Here is a 21,057-nt window from a genome sequence, read left to right on the forward strand (position 1 = left end):
GGATCCTTCCCATTTTTCCAGAGTCTAGCCCTTAAGAACAGGGCTGGGACACTGACCTGGGACACACAGGTCCTGTCAGCCTCGTAGTGGGGATCGGTCAATGCCGCTCTGGCTCTGTTTCGGATTCGAGGCTCCAAATGGGGCTGGTGCTGCCAGTGGGTGCCAGCAGCATTGAGTCATCAGAGTTGGGACTGGTGTCAGGGAAGGTCGCATTGGTATGGCCGGCACCAGTCCAGATCCCTGATCGAATCCCCAGGAGTCCATCAAAGCCAAGGCTGAATCCGTTGACATGGAACCAGATGGGGCCCCCTCGGACTCCATGGGGCCTGAATGTGCTCCAGAGGGGTCAGCCCACTCAAAAATGAGGTGCATGGTCTCATGAAAGTCTTTAAACTGAGCGTGGGTCACTCTGGCTCCCGGAAAATGGAGGAGGCGCAAAGTTGACACAGGCGTAGGCTATGCAGAACCATGCCTCAAATGTTGAGCCTTTTTGTCGCATCAGTCAATGGACAAGGATAAATCGAAGCACGCTTTGACTTCCTGTGCTTCTAACACCTTTTACCTGAGTGCCCTGAAGACTGAGTGCCCCGAGGATTTGAGTGGGACAAAGAGGACTTGGGGATCCTGGAGCGGTCATGGGACCTTCCCCTTGACCAGGACTGAGATCACGGAGGAGTCCTGTGTTGCAGAGTCATCTGCCGGGCCACTAGCAACTTTAGGGACTGCTCCCTCAAAGCCTTTGGCGCCATGGCCTGGCAGTGTGAGCATGTCTTGGAGTTGTGGTCACGCTCCAGACACCACAGACACAAGAGGTGTGGGTCCACAACCGACATGGTGCAGTGACAGGTGCCATGTGGTTCAAAACCTGTTTTCCTCAAAGACATCCTCGACACACCTGGAGGTAAAACCTCAAAAAAGGGTCGACAAAACATCTTAAAAAGTCTGCCAAAAAGTGACACAGGGTAGGTCTCTCCACATCTGCGCTAATTGGCATGGAAAGAAAAGATCCAACGTCAACGTAGCGAGGTAGTACCTAAATAGGTGACGTAGATGTCAGTTCCGGTGCAAACGACGCCAATGACACCGCGCCGCATGTAGTGGATTGACGCCACCTACAGGCATACAGGGGTACTGTTCAGGAAAATATTCCAGATCTAGTCTGATGCCTGGAGAAATTCAAAGGTAAGGATTCTGCAGATAGAATTCTCTATCAGATTGGGCACCTCTTAGAGATCAGAAACTCACTCTATCAGTGGCCAGCAGGGCTCAGGGAGTTCCAGTTACAGGTCCAGTTGCAGGTCCAGAAAGCAGGTCAGCTGGGCAGATGCAGGGATGACTCTGGAGCTTGTTATGTCCATGTAGCTCAAAGCAGGTCAGTCAGCTTACCCTAGAGACACTTCATCCTAGAATGAAGGGTGCAGGTCTGGTCTTCCTTTCAGCAAGCAAGGCAGGCGGCAAGCGGAAGGGCAGCAGGTGTACTTCTTCTATAGTACCCACAGGTCCAGGAATATACTTAAGAGTTGGGTCTGTGGATCCAGTTTTTGTACTTGGTGCCTGCTGTTAGTAGGAGAAGTTTCTAGAGGGTTACACCCCCAGAGCTGTTTGGAATTTCCTAGCTCCCTGCCCTGGCCCCAGCTTGTCTTTGGACACAAAGGACTAGTGTGAAACCCTTTGTGAGTTTGCTAAAGCAGAGGCTTTGTGATGTTCAAGTAGGTGACAGCTCTGACCCCATATCATCAAAGAATGTCCATACTGCCAACACCTATTCCCCCTTTGTCTCACTGTGTAGGAGCAATACTCAAAGACCAACTGCCAGCTACACCTAGTCATGTGACCCAGGATACAGTCTGCAAGCACCAAATAGTTGGGACAAAAAAATACCAACTTTCTAAAATTGGTATTTTCCGAATTGTGACTTTAAATCAAACTTTATCATTAAAGGGGGTTTTAAATTGCAATTCATTAGATACCAAACTTGCTATTCCTACCTGCTCCCAATTGAAAGTTATCACTTATTAAATGTCATGAGTTAACTAAATGATATTCTAAGGGAGAGGCAGGGCTTACAGTAGTGAAAAATTAATTTAACTACCAGGGTATGTAAAAGTTAAAAGTGCAAGACCAACTTTTTAAATATACTGGCCTACAAGCTGTTTAGCGCCTAGCTTAGGGATAACTTAAATGTATTAAAAAGGAAGGTTTGGGACTAGAAAAGAGTTTTATTTGGTCAGACCCTAATGGCAGTAAAAACTGCATGCACAGGCTGCAATGACAAGTTTAAGACACATTAGAGAGCTACTTAACTGGGTGGCAAAATGAGTGCTACAGACCCACTAATAGCAATGAATTTACATCACTGGGTACATGCAGTACCACTTTATGGGGGACGTACAGGTAAATTAAATGTGTCAATTGAGTGTAAGCCAATTTCACCATGTTTGAAGGAGAGAACACAAGCACTGTAGCACTGGTTAGCAGTGGTAAGGTGTGCAGAGTCCTAGAGCCAACAAAAATAAATTCAGCAAAATCAGGACAAATAAGGCAAGATGTTTGGAGGAAGTCCTAAGGCTGACAGGTCTAACAATTGTTATATTATCTGGTCTTTAAGCTATTGACTGCTCACTTACCTAATGACCTTGCTCGATCCTCTCTTTCTCTATATGACCAGTGAGTCATTTAAATACATGTGGTGAGAAATGTTATACACTTTTACGTTGTGAGGGAGGCAGAAGTATCAGGTAGGCCTAAATAGGACAGATTAAAGAGCTGCCCTGTTTGATTTGGGTCAGTCTTTATGGTTCAGTGTGCCTTCATTTTACTTAGATAATTTGGACATTGGTAAAAACTGTTTCGCATCAGGAAAGCTAATTTATATTGAATTGACACCCATCCAAAAAAGTTGCCCCAATCCTTCTCTAATGTAATTCAATCTTGGAAGCTCTAACAAAAAGTCACACTGCATTAGGTTAAGCTTTTGGCAGTTGTCAGAGATTTTTTTTTATTTAGTCAGATGTACAAAAGATAATCATATTTTTGCTGGACTTGATTGTTCATCCAACAACCACACATCTATTTGTTGGTTGAATAGTGCACTATGGCATTTTTAGTATGTTGAAGAGAGCACACCCACAGAAGCTTGGGGAGTTCAGATATTATTCTCAGCATGAGCTCAGTTAATCTGTGAGGTATTTCAGTGCTACGTCAATGTGCTGTGTATGCCATCCTGTAGGAAAATGCTTCCTTTTGTATAATCAATCCATTAATTAAGGATTGATGCTTCTGTTTTTTTTTATCTCCATGTTCTGAGGCTCTGCTAACCGGACCCCAGTACATGTGCTCTGAACCCCTAAAAGATGTTGACATTGGTTAGATTCCTACCTGGCATATTTAACTTACCTGTAAATTCTAGTGAATGGCACTGCGTGCACCCAGGGCCTGTAAGTTATATGTCAGTAATGGACTGGAGCATCCATTGTGTCACCCACTTTAGTAAAATTGCAAACATGACTGCAGGCCTGCCATTGGGGCAGTGTTAAACTGCAAATTCGACCTGTCAATGTAACCCCTTTTGACAGGCGTACATCTTCCTTTTAAAAATTCATAAGACACCCCTAAGTAGGCTGTATTACCCATACAGAATCATTTAATGATAAACATGGCCTTACAGTGAAAACATAACAAAGAAATTTGACTGTAGCAAGGATTGCTGTTCCATAGGAATATACTAGGTTACATTAGTACATTTAATAATGTTAATTTCGGTTAGGAAACAGCTGGAAATATAAATCAAAAGCAGTTTTCAATGGTTATCCAAAAGTCAATTTAGTATTATAATCAACTATTAGGAAAACGTTTTATTTAGAAAGTTATTTGTTCTCTGACAAGTACCTCTGAAGGCCCATTTGCACGAGCTCCAACTGTCACCTGAATGATGATAAGGTGTGAAATCTGCTCCCAGAGCAAGACAACAACATTGGGTGAGGGGAGATGGATCGCCTCCTCTGGCAGGATGACCATCTGGGCTAGGATCAGGAACTTGATGAACTTCAAAGCAGCCAAAACCGCCACAGGCAAATGTTAGCTGACACTTGGGCAGGGCCCTTCTTTACCAATTCCTGTTGGTTGAAGAGGAGGTGTTCCAGAACTAGTCCAAAGAGACCACAGGGGAAGGGTAGCTAATTTTGATAGCCTCATATCTAGGGTGGGTACAAAGGCTCTTCGCAGATGAAAATGGGTTCTGCAATGTTGAATTTAGGTAGAGAGGGGCAGAGTGGGATTATTTACTGCAAGGCAAACATGAACGGCTGAAAACGTAGCTAGGTTTACCCCCAGGAGACTTTTTCCATACTGGTCAAGGAGGGGTCATGAGTTTTCCCCACGTACATGCTTGTGCTTGGCATAACTGTGGCACCCCTGGATATCTTCTTTACAACACTACTGGACCTGTAGAAGACAGAAGGAGGGCTGTGCCTGGTGTTGAGGCCTGCAATAAAGCCTGAAGGGCTCGACCTGCTAGAAATTGTACCCAGGACAAAGAAGTAGGCTCCAAGGGTCAATTGGCTGACCTCCTGTTCATCTACAGGGTTAAAACATCTACAGGAAGCTGGTTTCCTGAAGAGCCCAGATGACCAGTTCCAACTGAACAAGTCCTGGACTCTGCTTGTGGGTTCTGCTGGAGGGAGTCTTAATTCCCAAGTGTTGTTCTGGATATCCTTTGATCCTTGGCTGTGTCAAAGTGTAGTCCTCCTAAACTCCTGAAAAACCTGGAATTTAGAAACGTTTAGCTCCAGAGACTTCTGGAGAATTGGGACAAAGTTTCCAAGTAAATGATGGTCCTTTGCTGCTGAGCCAAAGATTCAGGTCGCTCCTGCTCTGAACTTTTCCAGAGCAGCAAATCTGTTTCAGCAGGATGCCCCGCAGAGGTTATCTGGCCTCCTGGAGCCCTCTTCAGCTACAGCTTGCAGCCTTGGCCTGCTGGAGGAATCCTCGCTCCAGAAAAGTGACTAAATCCGAACATAGAAATCTACACACATGGGTAAGGAACCAGAAGCATCTGGTAGGCAAGGAGCCTTCATTGGGCACTAATTTCCTTCCACTCCAAGCTTTCCTGCCAGACATCAACAGCTTCATCAGGACTTCATCAGAAACCAGATAGCTGAGGTTGGAGCTGATTGCTTTTTTGGCATTATTTTGATGTAAAACTTCAAACATTTTAACTCTGGTTCCCCTTACTGGATTTTTGTCAATTTGGATGTAATTCTGTTCATTAGATTATTCTCTAATTTTAGAAATTGGAGCAGGGGGTTTTATTGTCTTGTGTTTTTGACTTTTTAAGTGTTTTGTCACTACTAAGTGCTGTACACATTTTCTTAAGTTAAATCTGACTGCTTTGTGCCATAGAGAAAGGGGTTGAGTTCAGATTTAAATTACTTAAACCTTTACTGGACCTAACAAGAATAGTGACCTTATTATTTGAGGTGGAGTACCATCCACCCTAAATTATAATTCAGTTTTTCACACATCTCTTCTTTGTTAGTTTTGCTACATGTGAGGTTATCAGGTACAGAAACATTTCAAATATACTTACCGCATTCCCTCGTGAAAAACCTATTTGATGCACACCATTAGTGGCTTTTCAGTTAGGTACACACAAAATAAATCTCACAAATACATACCGACATGTCTGTCTGGAAGGTCTGCAACAGTGGGGAACAATTGGAAATGGTAGCAACAAGCTCTCAATGTGTTTGGAGCTTAGCATATCAGTCTAAGGGACAGGAATGGCCTGTAGACTTAGTGAACTCCTGCAGTAAAGGATAAGGTAAAGTGTGTTACTATGTGGTACAAGGAAAGAAGAAACCCAATGCATGGACCTCCGTGGCAAAGAGTAAACACAGGGAGTAATCAAGAGGTGAAATCAGTAACAGCATGGATTGGCAGACCTGAAAGCAAGGAAGGGAGGAGAGTGACATGAACTAGCTGGTAGTCAGAGGCAAGGTATCTTCGGGCTTCCTGAGATGTGGGGAGTGGATAGTAATGGCATTGCCAAAACAATTACACTTAGTTAGAGTTAAAAAAACAGGAGGTAAGACCTCAATGTGCGGGGAAGCATTGCCATTCAGATCTACTAATGTGCAGATAAGGAATAACCAACTTGGGACCAGTCGTGATAAAAGCAGTTGCATTGATCAAAATTATAGTACCGATGAAAAACTGTCACAAGGTAAATGAAGAAACGCTTCTCCATCATACAATGGCTTAGACATTTGATGAATAACATACCAGGATGCTTCCCGCCTTTATTTCTTTTGATAAAGCAGACAATCAGCAGTATCAGGATAAGAAGAGCTACTCCACACATCAAATCGATAAACCATCGTTGAGTAGCAATGTCAACCTGTCGACTTGCCATTGCTGGAGATTGAAAAGGAAACATGAATTAACGTTTAATTTATTCATAGCAAACATCGATAGTAGTAACACTAAGGCCCTGATCACGAGTTGTGCTGTTAATTTCAACCTGTACATAAATCCCTTTTTACACACTGTGGGAATTACGAGTTGATGCGTATTTAACACATCCAATAATTATTATTAGATGCGTTAAATAACTCAGCCATTGTTGGTCAAACCTGCTGACATTTTACGGGGGAAAAACATACTGTATTTATGGTATCATGTGGAGTTTGGGGCATTAAACACCAAAATCCCCATGTTATTCCCCATCAACTCGTAAAAGGGGGTATTATTGCATTGGATAAAGAATGTACACCATTGTATTATAATTTATCATGTGCGATAAATACCACCTACACTTGTAATCAGGGCTTAAGTGTTAACTAGTTGACACACTTTCTTTTGTAACAGTTATGTTATTATGAAAGACTGAACACCTGATAGGCTGCTTGGTAAGAGCCCGTTTACAAATCCAAAGCTTTCCTTCTTATTTCGTGAAAAGCAAACAGATGTTATTCTGTGGCCCTACACTCTAAAAGTCATAAAAAGAAAAATGGCCACAGGATGGTGATGCAACCCACGTGTAATATTACCCTCGTGTATAATGAAACATGCTCCTGTAGTGTCACACCATGTGCTCAAGAGCCATTATATCTTGTGTTTCTCATCACTGATCACTCATGAGGTTGCGGATAACTGCAGTTATTTTCTATGCACCTTCCTATGTTTATTTTGATAAGGGCCTTTAGTCGGACTGGGACAGAAAATAGGCTCTAAAATAAGTGACCCCCCATTAGTGAATTAGAAACTAAAAAGTGGCCCAATGTTAGAAAATTAGGGCGATTTTTAACTTGTAAAGACTTGGGCTCCGATTACGAAGAGGGCCTTATGACTCATAAAGTTATGAGTGCAGAGTCTCCGCAGTATGGCGGAATAACGCACACTGCAAAGATTCCGTACTGAGTTGTGAATCCCTTTGTGAATTGTGTATGTGTTTTGCAAGGTGTGGAAGACTGCATGGATCTGAGCTTGTAGTAGGCAATGTTTGTTTTAATGTCTTGAAAATTGTTAGAAATGGGGTTTTTGGTTGGCAGTCAGGTTACCCTCTGTCCAAGCAAAAGCCCTCACTCTAGTCAGGGTAAGTCACACACTATCCAAGATTATCCTGTGCCCACCCTCTGGTAGCTTGGCACGAGCAGTCAGGCTTAACTTAGAAGGCAATGTGTAAAGTATTTGTGCAATAAGTCATACAATACCACCATATAGCACCACAAAAATACACCACACAGTGTTTAGAAAAATATATAATATTTATCAGGATAATTGTAGGTCAAAAAGAATAAAGATGCAATGGAAAATTGTAGAAATATCACAGGGAAGTGATAAAAAGTGTCTTAAGTCTTTAGAATGCAATAAAGTGTCTTTCAAGCACAAAGTACCTGGTTTCTGGTGGGAAATCTCCTCAGAGGGCCACAGGAAAAGAGATGCGTGGAAAAAGGGTGTGTGCGTCGATTTCTCCTCAGCACACAAAGACTTGCGTCGTTCTTTTCCACGCGGGGAAGTCGGGCGTCGTTTTCCGGCGCGCAGACAGTCTCTTTTCGTGGATCGCGGGGATTACCAGATGTCCCGGGTCTGTGCGTGGATTCTCCTACTTGTTTTCCAGCTGCGCGTCGTTCTGCGGGACTGCGCGTCGAAGTTTCGATCTCACGGTAGGCGTCGCGTCGATTTCTCCTTGGAAGTCGGGCGGCGTTGTCCTTGCGAGGCCGAGCGGCGAAATTTTGGTCTCACGGCAGGCGTCGCGTCGATTTCTCCTCGGAAGTCGGGCGGCGTTGTCCTTGCGAGGCCGTGCGTCAAAGTTTCGCGTTCACGGTAGGCGTCGCGTCGATTTCTCCTGGAAAGTCGGGCGGCGTTGTCCTTGCGAGGTTGTGCGTCGAAGTCTCGATCGTCCCGAGAGCGTCGCGTTGATCAGCGTCGGTGTGCGGCGTTTTTCTCGCCGCGAAACAAGCTGTGCGTCGAAATTTTCGGCGCACGGAGCGTCCAAGTGAAAGGAAGAAGTCTTTTTGGTCCTGAGACTTCAAGGAACAGGAGGCAAGCTCTATCCAAGCCCTTGGAGAGCACTTTCACAGCCAGACAAGAGTTCAGCAAGGCAGCAGGGCAACAGCAAGACAGCAGTCCTTTGTAGAAAGCAGACAGGTGAGTCCTTTGAGCAGCCAGGCAGTTCTTCTTGGCAGGATGTAGTTTCTGGTTCAGGTTTCTTCTCCAGCAAGTGTCTGATGAGGTAGGGCAGAGGCCCTGTTTTATACCCAAATGTGCCTTTGAAGTGGGGGAGACTTCAAAGAGTGGCTAAGAAGTGCACCAGGCCCCCTTTCAGTTCAATCCTGTCTGCCAGGGTCCCAGTAGGGGGTGTGGCAGTCCTTTGTGTGAGGGTAGGCCCTCCACCCTCCCAGCCCAGGAAGACCCATTCAAAATGCAGATGTATGCAAGTGAGGCTGAGTACCCTGTGTTTGGGGTGTGTCTGAGTGAATGCACAAGGAGCTGTCAACTAAACCTAGCCAGACGTGGATTGTAAGGCACAGAAGGATTTAAGTGCAAAGAAATGCTCACTTTCTAAAAGTGGCATTTCTAGAATAGTAATATTAAATCCGACTTCACCAGTCAGTAGGATTTTGTATTACCATTCTGGCCATACTAAATATGACCTCCCTGCTCCTTTCAGATCAGCAGCTGCCACTTCAACAGTGTATGAGGGCAGCCCCAATGTTAGCCTATGAAGGGAGCAGGTCTCACAGCAGTGCAAAAACGAATTGAGGGTTTTTTACACTACCAGGACATATAACTACACAGGTACATGTCCTGCCTTTTACCTACACAGCACCCTGCTCTAGGGGATACCCAGGGCACACATTAAGGGTGACTTATATGTAGAAAAAGGGGAGCTCTATGCTTGGCAGGTACTTTTAAATGCCAAGTCGAGGTGGCAGTGAAACTGCCCACACAGGCCTAGCAATGGTAGGCCTGAGACAAGGAAAAGGGGCTACTTAAGTGGGTGGCACAATCCGTGCTGCAGGTCCACTAGTAGCATTTAATCTATAGGCCCTAGGCACCTGGAGTGCACATTACTGGGGACTTCTAAGTAGATTAAATAGTTCAATCAGGTATGATCCAAAGTTACCATGTTTACAGAGAGAGAGCATATGCACTTTAGCACTGGTTAGCAGTGGTAAAGTGCACAGAGTCTAAAAACCAGCAAAAACAGTATCCACAAAGTGGAGGGAGGCAGGCAAAAAAGTTAGGGGTGACTACCCTAAGGCTGTCAGGTCTAACATGTGTCCCCCCCAGCTGAAAGTGGGGAGAGCTACCCGACCTCTTGGGAGCTCTCATCGCTAAGGCGGAAGTACCTGGAGAGACCATCAGCATTGGCGTGGTCAACCCCTGGGCGATGTTCCACCGTAAAGTCCATCCCCTGTAGGGAAATGGACCACCTCAAGAGTTTTGGATTCTCACCCCTCATCTGCATGACCCATCTGAGGGGCCTGTGGTCTGTCTGAACTAGGAAGTGAGTCCCAAACAGGTAGGGTCTCAGCTTCTTCAGTGCCCAGACCACAGCAAAAGCTTCTCTTTCAATAGCACTCCACCTCTGTTCCCGTGGTAATAGTCTTCTGCTAATAAAGACTACCGGTTGATCTCTGCCCTCCTCATTTAGCTGTGCTAGAACTGCCCCTATGTCATGCTCTGAAGCGTCTGTCTGCACGATAAATTCCTGGGAGTAGTCAGGGGCCTTGAGCACGGGGGCCGTGCACATGGCTTCCTTCAGGGCGTCAAAGGCTTTCTGACAAGCCTCTGTCCAATTCACCAACCTAGGTTGCTTCTTGGACGTGAGTTCTGTCAAGGGGGACACAATGGTACCATAGCCCTTGACAAACCTGCGGTAGTATCCGGTGAGGCCTAAAAAGGCTCTCACCTCAGTCTGGGTTCGAGGTGGTTGCCTGGCCTTGATAGTTTCGATCTTGGCCTGGAGTGGCTGCACCTTGCCACCACCTACTAGGTGTCCCAAGTACACCACGGAACCCTGCCCAATCTGGCACTTACTAGCCTTGATGGTCAGGCCTGCCTGTTGCAGGGCCTGAAGCACCTCCTTGAGGTGGAGCAGGTGTTCCTCCCAGCTGGATCTGTAGACAGCTATGTCATCCAGGTAGGCTGCACAGAAGGCATTCTTGCCAGCCAGGACCCCGTTAACCAACCGTTGGAAGGTAGCGGGGGCATTTTTCAATCCAAACGGCATCACCCGGAACTGGTAATGGCCGTCAGGGGTGGAAAAGGCGGACCTTTCCTTAGCCCCCTCAGTCAGGGCGATCTGCCAGTACCCTGAAGTAAGATCAAACGTACTCAGGAACTTGGCAGCGCCTAGCCTGTCCACGAGCTCATCAGCTCGGGGGATGGGGTGAGCATCAGTCCGTGTGACTGAGTTGAGACCCCGGTAGTCCACGCAGAACCGGAGTTCTGGCTTCGCGCCTGGGGCAGTAGCCTTAGGGACCAACACCACTGGGCTGGCCCAGGGACTACTGGACTTCTCAATAACCCCTAGCGTCAACATCTTGGAGACCTCCTCCTTGATGCTGGCCTTCACCTTATCTGACAACCTGTAAATTTTGTTCTTCACAGGGAGACTGTCACCGGTGTCAATATCATGAACACAGAGGTGGGTCAGTCCAGGAGTAAGGGAGAAGAGGGGGGAGAACTGCTCCAACAGCTCATAGCAGTCTCCTTTCTGGTTTAGAGTCAGGGAGTCAGACAGAATGACCCCGCTTACGGACCCATCACCTTCTTGGGCAGAGAGGAGGTCAGGGAGAGGTTCACTCTCCTCTTCCATTCCTTCATCTGTGACCAGAAGCATGTTGATCTCCGACCTCTCAAAATGAGCTTTTAGTCGGTTCACGTGGAGCACCCTTAGGGGGTTCCTAGGGGTTTGGAGGTCCACGAGGTAAGTGGCCTCCCCTTCCCGCTCCTTTATTTCAAATGGGCCAGACCAGCGGTCCTGGAGAGCTCTGGGCTCTACTGGCTCCATTACCCACACTTTGTCTCCAGGTTGAAACTCTACCAGAGTGGCCTTCTGGTCATACCATTGTTTCATCACCTCTTGACTGGCCTCCAGGTTACTTTGGGCCTCTTTCCAGAAGCGGGTCATCTGATTGCGGAGGGCCAACATGTAGCTGACCACGTCCTGAGGGGGTGTCTTTGGAGCGTTCTCCAATCCCTCCTTGACAATGCTTAAGGGTCCCCTGACGGGGTACCCATAGAGAAGCTCAAAGGGACTGAACCCTACCCCCCTCTGGGGGACCTCTCTGTAAGCAAAGAGAAGGCATGGTAAGAGGACGTCCCATTTACGCCTCATGGCCTCAGGGAGGCCACCAATCATGCCTTTCAGGGTCTTGTTGAATCTCTCCACAAGCCCATTAGACTGGGGGTGATAGGGTGTGGTGAACTTGTAGGTTACACCACACGCATCCCACAGATGCTTCATGTACGCGGACATGAAGTTAGTGCCTCTGTCAGACACTATCTCCTTGGGGAATCCCACACGGGTAAATATCCCCATCAGGGTTCTGGCTACCACCGATGCAGTTACGGTCCTCAGAGGGATTGCCTCTGGGTACCGGGTGGCATGGTCCACCAAAACCAGGATAAACCTGTTGCCTAAGGCAGTTTTGGGGTCCAAGGGGCCAACAATGTCGACGCCCACCCTTTCAAAGGGGGTGCCAATGACAGGAAGTGGAATCAGGGGGGTTTTAACCCTCTTTCCTGCTTTACCACTAGCCTGGCAGGTAGGACAAGCCCTGCAGAATTTGTCTGAGTGTGTCCTCATTTTGGGCCAGTGAAAGTGGGTGACAAGCCTGTTGAAGGTCTTGTCTTGTCCCAAATGTCCTGCCAGGGGAATGTCGTGAGCCAGACCCAGTAGGAAGGCTCGGTAACATTGGGGGACCACCAGCACACGTGCTGCCCCAAAGACCGGAACCCTAGGCTCACTGTAGAGGAGATCATTCTCCCAATATAGGTGGTGATTGCCAGAGGCGTCACCTGCTGCCTGGTTTAAGGCTTGTTTCCTCAACCCTTCTAGAGTGGGACACTCTTTCTGCGCCTTGCAGAATTCCTCCCTGGTGGGTCCACCCTCAACTTGCCAGCCACCAAGCTCAGGTAAGTCACCTAGGGTGGCAATGTCTTCCCCAGTTGGCTCGGGAGTCTCCTCCTCAGGAGCCCCGTCAGCCACTGTGGGAACTTCTGGGGCCGGTTTCCCGCGCCCCTCGTCCCTCCTCTTGGCAGCTCTCTGGGCCATCGTTCCAGGCTCCAGATGCCCTTGACTTCCCTCTCGGTCAGCCATGGACCGGGTGGTCATGCAGACCCACTCAGGTAACCCTAACATCTCCAGGTGAGATCTGAGCTCTACTTCTTTCCAAGCAGTATGCTCTAGATCATTGCCTAACAGACAATCTACAGGCATGGCAGGACTCACAGCTACTTTCAGAATACCAGAGACCCCCCCCCACTCAAAGGGAACCCGAGCCACCGGTAGGTGACTCTCGCGATTGTCAGCGACTATGACCTGGTGGAATGTATTAGGGATTATCTGCTCTGTGGACACCAGCTGACTCTTGATAGTAGTCATACTGGCTCCTGTGTCACGCAGAGCCTCCACCTTCTGCCCATCAATGAGGACCCACTGCCGGTACTTGGAAGTATTTTTAGGCATGTGGACCTTGGACATCATTTCTCCTTCTCCCAGGGACACTAGGGAAATCTCTACCTGTCCCCCACAGCTATCTGGGTCCATCTCCCCCCCGAGCGCTACACTAGTCAACCCAGGGACCTGTCCAGTAGTGGACGGTGCCCTCTTGGGGCACTGGGGATCGCCTTTATAGTGACCATACTGGTAACACTCCATGCATTTGGGGCTAGATTTTCCTGACCTGTCAAATGTCCCTGGCTTTTTCCCAAATTTGGAAAAGGAAGGGTTGCCACCCCCTCCCTGGGAATTCTTTTGGGGGCCTTTAGAGAGTTCCTTATCTGTAAGTTTATCTCCCCCCTCTTTCTTCTGTTGGGAACCCTGACCACCTTTGTGGGAGTCCCCCCCAGGTACCTTTTTGGACACTCTGGTGCTAACCCAGAGGTCCGCCTCCTCAGCAAGCTTCCTGGGATCAGTCAGCTTACTATCCACTAGGTGCTGGCGCAAATCGGTATAAGTAACATTAAGCATATGCTCTCTCAGGATCAAGTCATATAAACCTTTATAATCTGCTACTTTGTTGCCCCGCACACATCCATTCAGTGCCTTACTAGAGAAATCAAAGAAATCTACCCATGTTTGTGTGGTTTGTTTGGTGCTGTCCCTGAACCTCTGACGGTATCCCTCAGGGGTCAGCCCAAACTTGGCAAGTAAAGTGGCTTTCTGGAGTGGGTATGTGTTTTGATCCGGTGGATCCAATGTGAGAAGTGTGTCCCTCCCCAATGGCGGCACATAACCCCACATAGCTACCCCCCATTGCCCTTCAGGAACCTCATGAGCCCTTAGTGCAACTTCATAAGCAGCTAACCATTTATCTATGTCATCTCCCACCACAAAACTGGGCACCACATTTTTGGGTATACGAACCTTCTTTTCTCCAGCAGGTCCTGTCTGTATGCTGCCATCATTATTGCTGGAGTCAGACTGTCTTGCCTTGATCTCCAGCTCCTTGAGACTCAGTTCATGAGCCAACAATAGTTTCTTTTCAGCCAAAGCTCTTTCAGCTTCCACTTGTTTGGCTGTTCTTTCAGCTTCTGCTTGTTTGGCTGTTCTTTCAGCTTCAATCTGTTTGGCTGCTCTTTCAGCCTCAGCTTGTTTGGCTTCTCTTTCTGCCCTCCTCTCCTCCTGTTGTGCCTCAATTTTCAGTTTTGCCATTTGCAATTGGAACTCCCTTTCCTCTCTCCTTTCCTCTGCGGTCAGGCTTTGCATGGAGACACTGCTCCCTGGTCTGGAAGGGTGCACAATTGCAGGGGTAACACCATCCATAGATAGTGAAAATCCTTCTGAGGGGCCATTTTCTGGCTCCTCTTCCTCATCATCCTCTAAATGGGCTTCTGCCCAGGCCCTCAGCGCCACTTGAAAGTCCTCCTTTCTGGAGGCCCCTTGGGTGGGTACCCTTAATGCCCTGCAGAATCCTCTTAGTTGTTTGACCGTGTATGTATCCAACTGGACTAGGTCAAAGTCCCCTGTCTGAGACCCAGTCGGAGACATGTTGAGTGAGGATTTAGTTTTTGAAAATTGTCAGGAAAAAACGGATTTTCAAAAAGAGATAAAAACCAAGTTGACCTTCAACTGTGGGTAGGTAGTGAAATACTTAGCTACTGTATGTCACTGCACAAATACAAGTCCTATCCTCACCGCTGATCACCAATGTTAGAAATAGGGTTTTTGGTTGGCAGTCAGGTTACCCTCTGTCCAAGCAAAAGCCCTCACTCTAGTCAGGGTAAGTCACACACTATCCAAGATTATCCTGTGCCCACCCTCTGGTAGCTTGGCACGAGCAGTCAGGCTTAACTTAGAAGGCAATGTGTAAAGTATTTGTGCAATAAGTCATACAATACCACCATATAGCACCACAAAAATACACCACACAGTGTTTAGAAAAATATATAATATTTATCAGGATAATTGTAGGTCAAAAAGAATAAAGATGCAATGGAAAATTGTAGAAATATCACAGGGAAGTGATAAAAAGTGTCTTAAGTCTTTAGAATGCAATAAAGTGTCTTTTAAGCACAAAGTACCTGGTTTCTGGTGGGAAATCTCCTCAGAGGGCCACAGGAAAAGAGATGCGTGGAAAAAGGGTGTGTGTGTCGATTTCTCCTCAGCACACAAAGACTTGCGTCGTTCTTTTCCACGCGGGGAAGTCGGGCGTCGTTTTCCGGCGCGCAGACAGTCTCTTTTCGTGGATCGCGGGGATTACCAGATGTCCCGGGTCTGTGCGTGGATTCTCCTACTTGTTTTCCGGCTGCGCGTCGTTCTGCGGGACTGCGCGTCGAAGTTTCGATCTCACGGTAGGCGTCGCGTCGATTTCTCCTTGGAAGTCGGGCGGCGTTGTCCTTGCGAGGCCGTGCGTCGAAATTTTGGTCTCACGGCAGGCGTCGCGTCGATTTCTCCTCGGAAGTCGGGCGGCGTTGTCCTTGCGAGGCCGTGCATCAAAGTTTCGCGTTCACGGTAGGCGTCGCGTCGATTTCTCCTGGAAAGTCGGGCGGCGTTGTCCTTGCGAGGTTGTGCGTCGAAGTCTCGATCGTCCCGAGAGCGTCGCGTTGATCAGCGTCGGTGTGCGGCGTTTTTCTCGCCGCGAAACAAGCTGTGCGTCGAAATTTTCAGCGCACGGAGCGTCCAAGTGAAAGGAAGAAGTCTTTTTGGTCCTGAGACTTCAAGGAACAGGAGGCAAGCTCTATCCAAGCCCTTGGAGAGCACTTTCACAGCCAGACAAGAGTTCAGCAAGGCAGCAGGGCAACAGCAAGACAGGAGTCCTTTGTAGAAAGCAGACAGGTGAGTCCTTTGAGCAGCCAGGCAGTTCTTCTTGGCAGGATGTAGTTTCTGGTTCAGGTTTCTTCTCCAGCAAGTGTCTGATGAGGTAGGGCAGAGGCCCTGTTTTATACCCAAATGTGCCTTTGAAGTGGGGGAGACTTCAAAGAGTGGCTAAGAAGTGCACCAGGCCCCCTTTCAGTTCAATCCTGTCTGCCAGGGTCCCACTAGGGGGTGTGGCAGTCCTTTGTGTGAGGGTAGGCCCTCCACCCTCCCAGCCCAGGAAGACCCATTCAAAATGCAGATGTATGCAAGTGAGGCTGAGTACCCTGTGTTTGGGGTGTGTCTGAGTGAATGCACAAGGAGCTGTCAACTAAACCTAGCCAGACGTGGATTGTAAGGCACAGAAGGATTTAAGTGCAAAGAAATGCTCACTTTCTAAAAGTGGCATTTCTAGAATAGTAATATTAAATCCGACTTCACCAGTCAGTAGGATTTTGTATTACCATTCTGGCCATACTAAATATGACCTCCCTGCTCCTTTCAGATCAGCAGCTGCCACTTCAACAGTGTATGAGGGCAGCCCCAATGTTAGCCTATGAAGGGAGCAGGTCTCACAGCAGTGCAAAAACGAATTGAGGGTTTTTTACACTACCAGGACATATAACTACACAGGTACATGTCCTGCCTTTTACCTACACAGCACCCTGCTCTAGGGGATACCCAGGGCACACATTAAGGGTGACTTATATGTAGAAAAAGGGGAGCTCTATGCTTGGCAGGTACTTTTAAATGCCAAGTCGAGGTGGCAGTGAAACTGCCCACACAGGCCTAGCAATGGTAGGCCTGAGACAAGGAAAAGGGGCTACTTAAGTAGGTGGCACAATCCGTGCTGCAGGTCCACTAGTAGCATTTAATCTATAGGCCCTAGGCACCTGGAGTGCACATTACTGGGGACTTCTAAGTAGATTAAATAGTTCAATCAGGTATGATCCAAAGTTACCATGTTTACAGAGAGAGAGCATATGCACTTTAGCACTGGTTAGCAGTGGTAAAGTGCGCAGAGTCTAAAAACCAGCAAAAACAGTATCCACAAAGTGGAGGGAGGCAGGCAAAAAAGTTAGGGGTGACTACCCTAAGGCTGTCAGGTCTAACAAAAATCAAGAGTGAAAACTGGCTCAGAAAAGCATAAAATAGGCCCACAAATTGCCAAAACAATGGTCCACACACTGCCCTTCAGCCCAGCCCATTTTGCACTGCTAGATTGCCCTATAGGCCAGTCCAACCCTACCATTCAATAAAGCTCACTTCATGCGTTTATTTGATACTTGAAAATGTGTTAGTGTGTGTAAACTACAAAATATAGAAGGATGGTCATAGTGTTCATTGAGTTCAGTTCAACACGCTTCGGATAGTTACAAACTGAGCTTCCCAGTATACTGGTCAGTTAATGTGTCTGTTGGAATGGCCGTAAGTAACCAAACATGAATGCGCAACGCTCCGGAGACTAAAGTACATTATGTTTTCCACATACTCACTGTGGCAAACCGGAACTGTATACAAATCCCGACCACTTTTCATAAATATGGCTGGCTCGTTTTTCACTATTTTTGAAGCGCATAGTGGAGCAAAACTGGCCAGTACATGGCCTTTTTGGTGGAAACGTGTGCAGACAGTTTTAAACAATTTCACTCTTCATGTGGTCTGTCGTGAAGCTGGTGTTACAAAAATGTGCTAAAACACTGGTTTCTTTCCATCTGAATTTTGCATGGCTATAAAAATGCTAGCCTTTTGTAAACATTGCCATTTTTTTGTAAAAACGTGATAGCATTGACAACTAAAACATATTTTTTATCTGACCAATAAATTAACACTCGCGAGTCCTTTACCTCTTTCGAACTGATGTCAAAGAATGTAAGCATGACTACTGAAATTATCCAGCAGTGGAGGGGCAAATAAGCAGAAGAGATGATTAAATTATGTGGCTGGAAAAGCCAGACTTTGCAGTAATTATGGTAGACCTGTTTAGTTTTCATAGAAAAATAGCTATGCATAGTACATTTCATCTTTATTATGCACATGCCTCAGTATGAGGTACTTTCATGTAGAACTATCACATGTAATGGAAATGAAGATCCAGTCCTTCTATTTTCGCAGTTATATAGCTCAGTTACATGTAATACTAGTTTCATGGTTCTAGTATGTGTCTTTCTGCAATTCAAGCATAACATCCTTTCAATTTTGAATTGTAATTTTTTTATACTCCTTGACGCTGCTTGTGGTCCTGGTGTGTGCTAGTACCTTTCGGGCTGTGATGCGTTTCAACCACCAGTTCTCCCGCTGCAGGCATCCTATCTGCCTAACCACCACAGGCAGGTTGCACGGCCGCCATATTTTAGTGTACTCCCACCCTTGCTGGCGTTCATTTTAATGTAATCTTGCTCTTGACGGTTGTGATTGCGGTATTAGGAATAGGTGCTTCGTAGTTCCTTCGTCAGTATAATTGGGGTGATTTATGACAATGCACTATCCCACTGTAAGACATGCAAGTATATAATCATGCAAAGAATTGTGCAAACCCCCAAAACATGTGGAAGTACATGAATGCAGCCCAATCTCACAATTTTACATTACATAATGGAATCTAGTTTTGCTTCCAGGCCAGTTTTGCCCTATGTGCACATGCAACAACCCTTTTTCGGGGACACATGCATAGCCGATGAGAGTGAGTAACAAGAAATTCTAAATAAACTTCTAATTATTAATGATTTCCAATCAATGAGATCAAGGTGTGTTTATTATTTTAGTTTTTCATTTAGCTATACATTAATAGTGATCCTCATGCTGTAATCCTAGTACAAAGAGACAATTTCAATTATGGCAGAAGATTTTAAGGTGAAGGTAGTCGTTCAACTCTCACTGAAATGATTCAAATGAAACGGTTCATTGGATTGGATATTTCTAAATCTATCAGCGGATTTTGAAACGGTGAGTGAAGGTGCAAAAGCAATAGACTTCTTGGTCAATAAACAATGAAATCCGATTTTAAAGTAGTAGGCCAAATTAGATTTGCTAGATGAAAGCCTGCTCAACTTTCTCATGTAGAGCAATGAAAAAAAAGAAAAATATGACTTTCCAAGTACATGCCTTGTGGAACACAAAGAGACAGAACAGAATAGTTTATCAGCACCCACGATGGAATACACTGTGAGACACTCAATATCATGCCCCACGTAGCTGAATGATGATGGTTCCAAGCATTATAAAAATAAATGAAAGTTGTGTTAAAATATATTTACAGTGAATGTGATTTCTATCACATTCCATTGAAAAAGTAGTTTGCAGTAATATTGCAAATAACTGAGCAACTTCTTACTGAATGCTTCACCGGATTCAACATATTCAACATTCGACTGTTGAAAACGTCACAGCCGCAGTAACATTCCTGATCCTTAGATAAACTGGGCAGACTGAATACATAACAGAGAAACAGAAACAGGTTCATTTTGATCTCTAAGCACTCTGATGAACATAGGCTTATTTGTTGAAGAAGTGCCTGACAGCTCAGACATTGCCTTAGAACATTTGAAACATGGCTACCCTAATGCAAGACCAATCATGCCAAGAAACGAGCATCATGGTGCCAAAGATCTTGTAGAGACAGACTGAATAGCTAACTAAAAGCTACGCTATTTGAAACTTAAGTAGGAGTATGCATTAATCGATGTAATAAACCATGACTTTGTAACGAGTTATATAATGAGAAAAAAATACAACAGTAACCTTGGAGAATGTTGAATGGACAGATTAAGTTGCAAAACGAGTTTCTGAATACCCTGCAACACCAGACAGAAGAAAGATAACAGAGAAGAAAGACAGAGAGTCATTTCAAAGAGTGAAAGTGGTTGAACTTATACTGTAAAGTTCAGGCAAAACTGTGGTCTTGTTGACAGCAATAATGAAGAAGTGAGGGTGGTGCCTAAATAAATCAATGGGTTCATGCACCCGAATACACAGGAGAATGACAATCCCAAGAACAGCACTTGTTTCAGTAGGAGGATTCTGGATCTCTGTTCAGATCATGCTGGAAGTACGACAGACTTGCCTCTACACTGGAAAACTACAAAGGGATAATAATATTAAACTGCTTATGTTCACCCCTAATTGTTTAGCATCCTTATTTGTACATTTATGTGCATAGAAGAAATAACTTCACATATACATGCCTCTAAGTGATTTGGTTGTCTGTACCTGCTGTACAACATCCACTATGGACTGAGTTAGGCATCTTTTGTCAGTCTTTGTGGTATTTCTCGCAATTGATGAAACCTTTACTGCAATCACTCTGTTAAGATAAGTGATTCATGACCTACTTGGGATTACGAGAGACAGAGTATGTTTTTGATTGATCTTACAATTAATGTACGTTAATTAGAAACAATTTGACTTTGGGCACCAAACAGCCTCTGTGTCTGTACTCTGACAGTTAAACCTGGTAACAGATTTAACAGTTTAAGCAGATTGACTAACCCCAATTGACCTATTTACATTTAGGTGAGGCCACAGAACAATGGTCTGGAAATAGAAGCAGTGGCATATTAGTTAGTTGGTACATTTCTGCCAAGGATAGGTTTACATCACACATAAGTGGCTTTGAAAGTATGTGTTCAGTACTGCCATTACCGATCTGAAATGGACGAAAGACACATCATTGACAGAGGACAAATTAACCTGATTTTGGCTTCAATCTGTGCCACACCATTGTTATCTTTTATAATAATTAATACTCTGATATGTGAGCTACATTTGATCTACTGAGTGTCAGAAATAGGGATTGGAAAGCTGTTTTACAATACTGGCCAAAATCAACAATGTGGGACCGATGACTGTGTATACTGATTCACCTTCCAAAATCATTTGTGATGTCAGGCATATTCTTTCCCATGAATGCCATAAAATCATATAATTTGTGATGATCCCAGGCATTAAGAATGATCAGTGTGCTGCACGCACTGGAAGAAAACTCCTAGCATATGATAGACATTGATTTCATAATGCTTCAACCATGC

The 21,057-nt window shown here is 45.8% G+C and overlaps 1 pseudogene; it reads right to left on the minus strand.

Moving 5' to 3' along the window:
• The window catches only part of LOC138287170 (neuronal cell adhesion molecule-like), a 246,893-nt pseudogene that overhangs the window by 57,699 nt on the left and 168,137 nt on the right, over positions 1-21,057 (minus strand).

Source organism: Pleurodeles waltl, chromosome 4_1 (assembly GCF_031143425.1).
Source record: "Pleurodeles waltl isolate 20211129_DDA chromosome 4_1, aPleWal1.hap1.20221129, whole genome shotgun sequence".
Lineage (NCBI taxonomy): Eukaryota > Metazoa > Chordata > Amphibia > Caudata > Salamandridae > Pleurodeles > Pleurodeles waltl.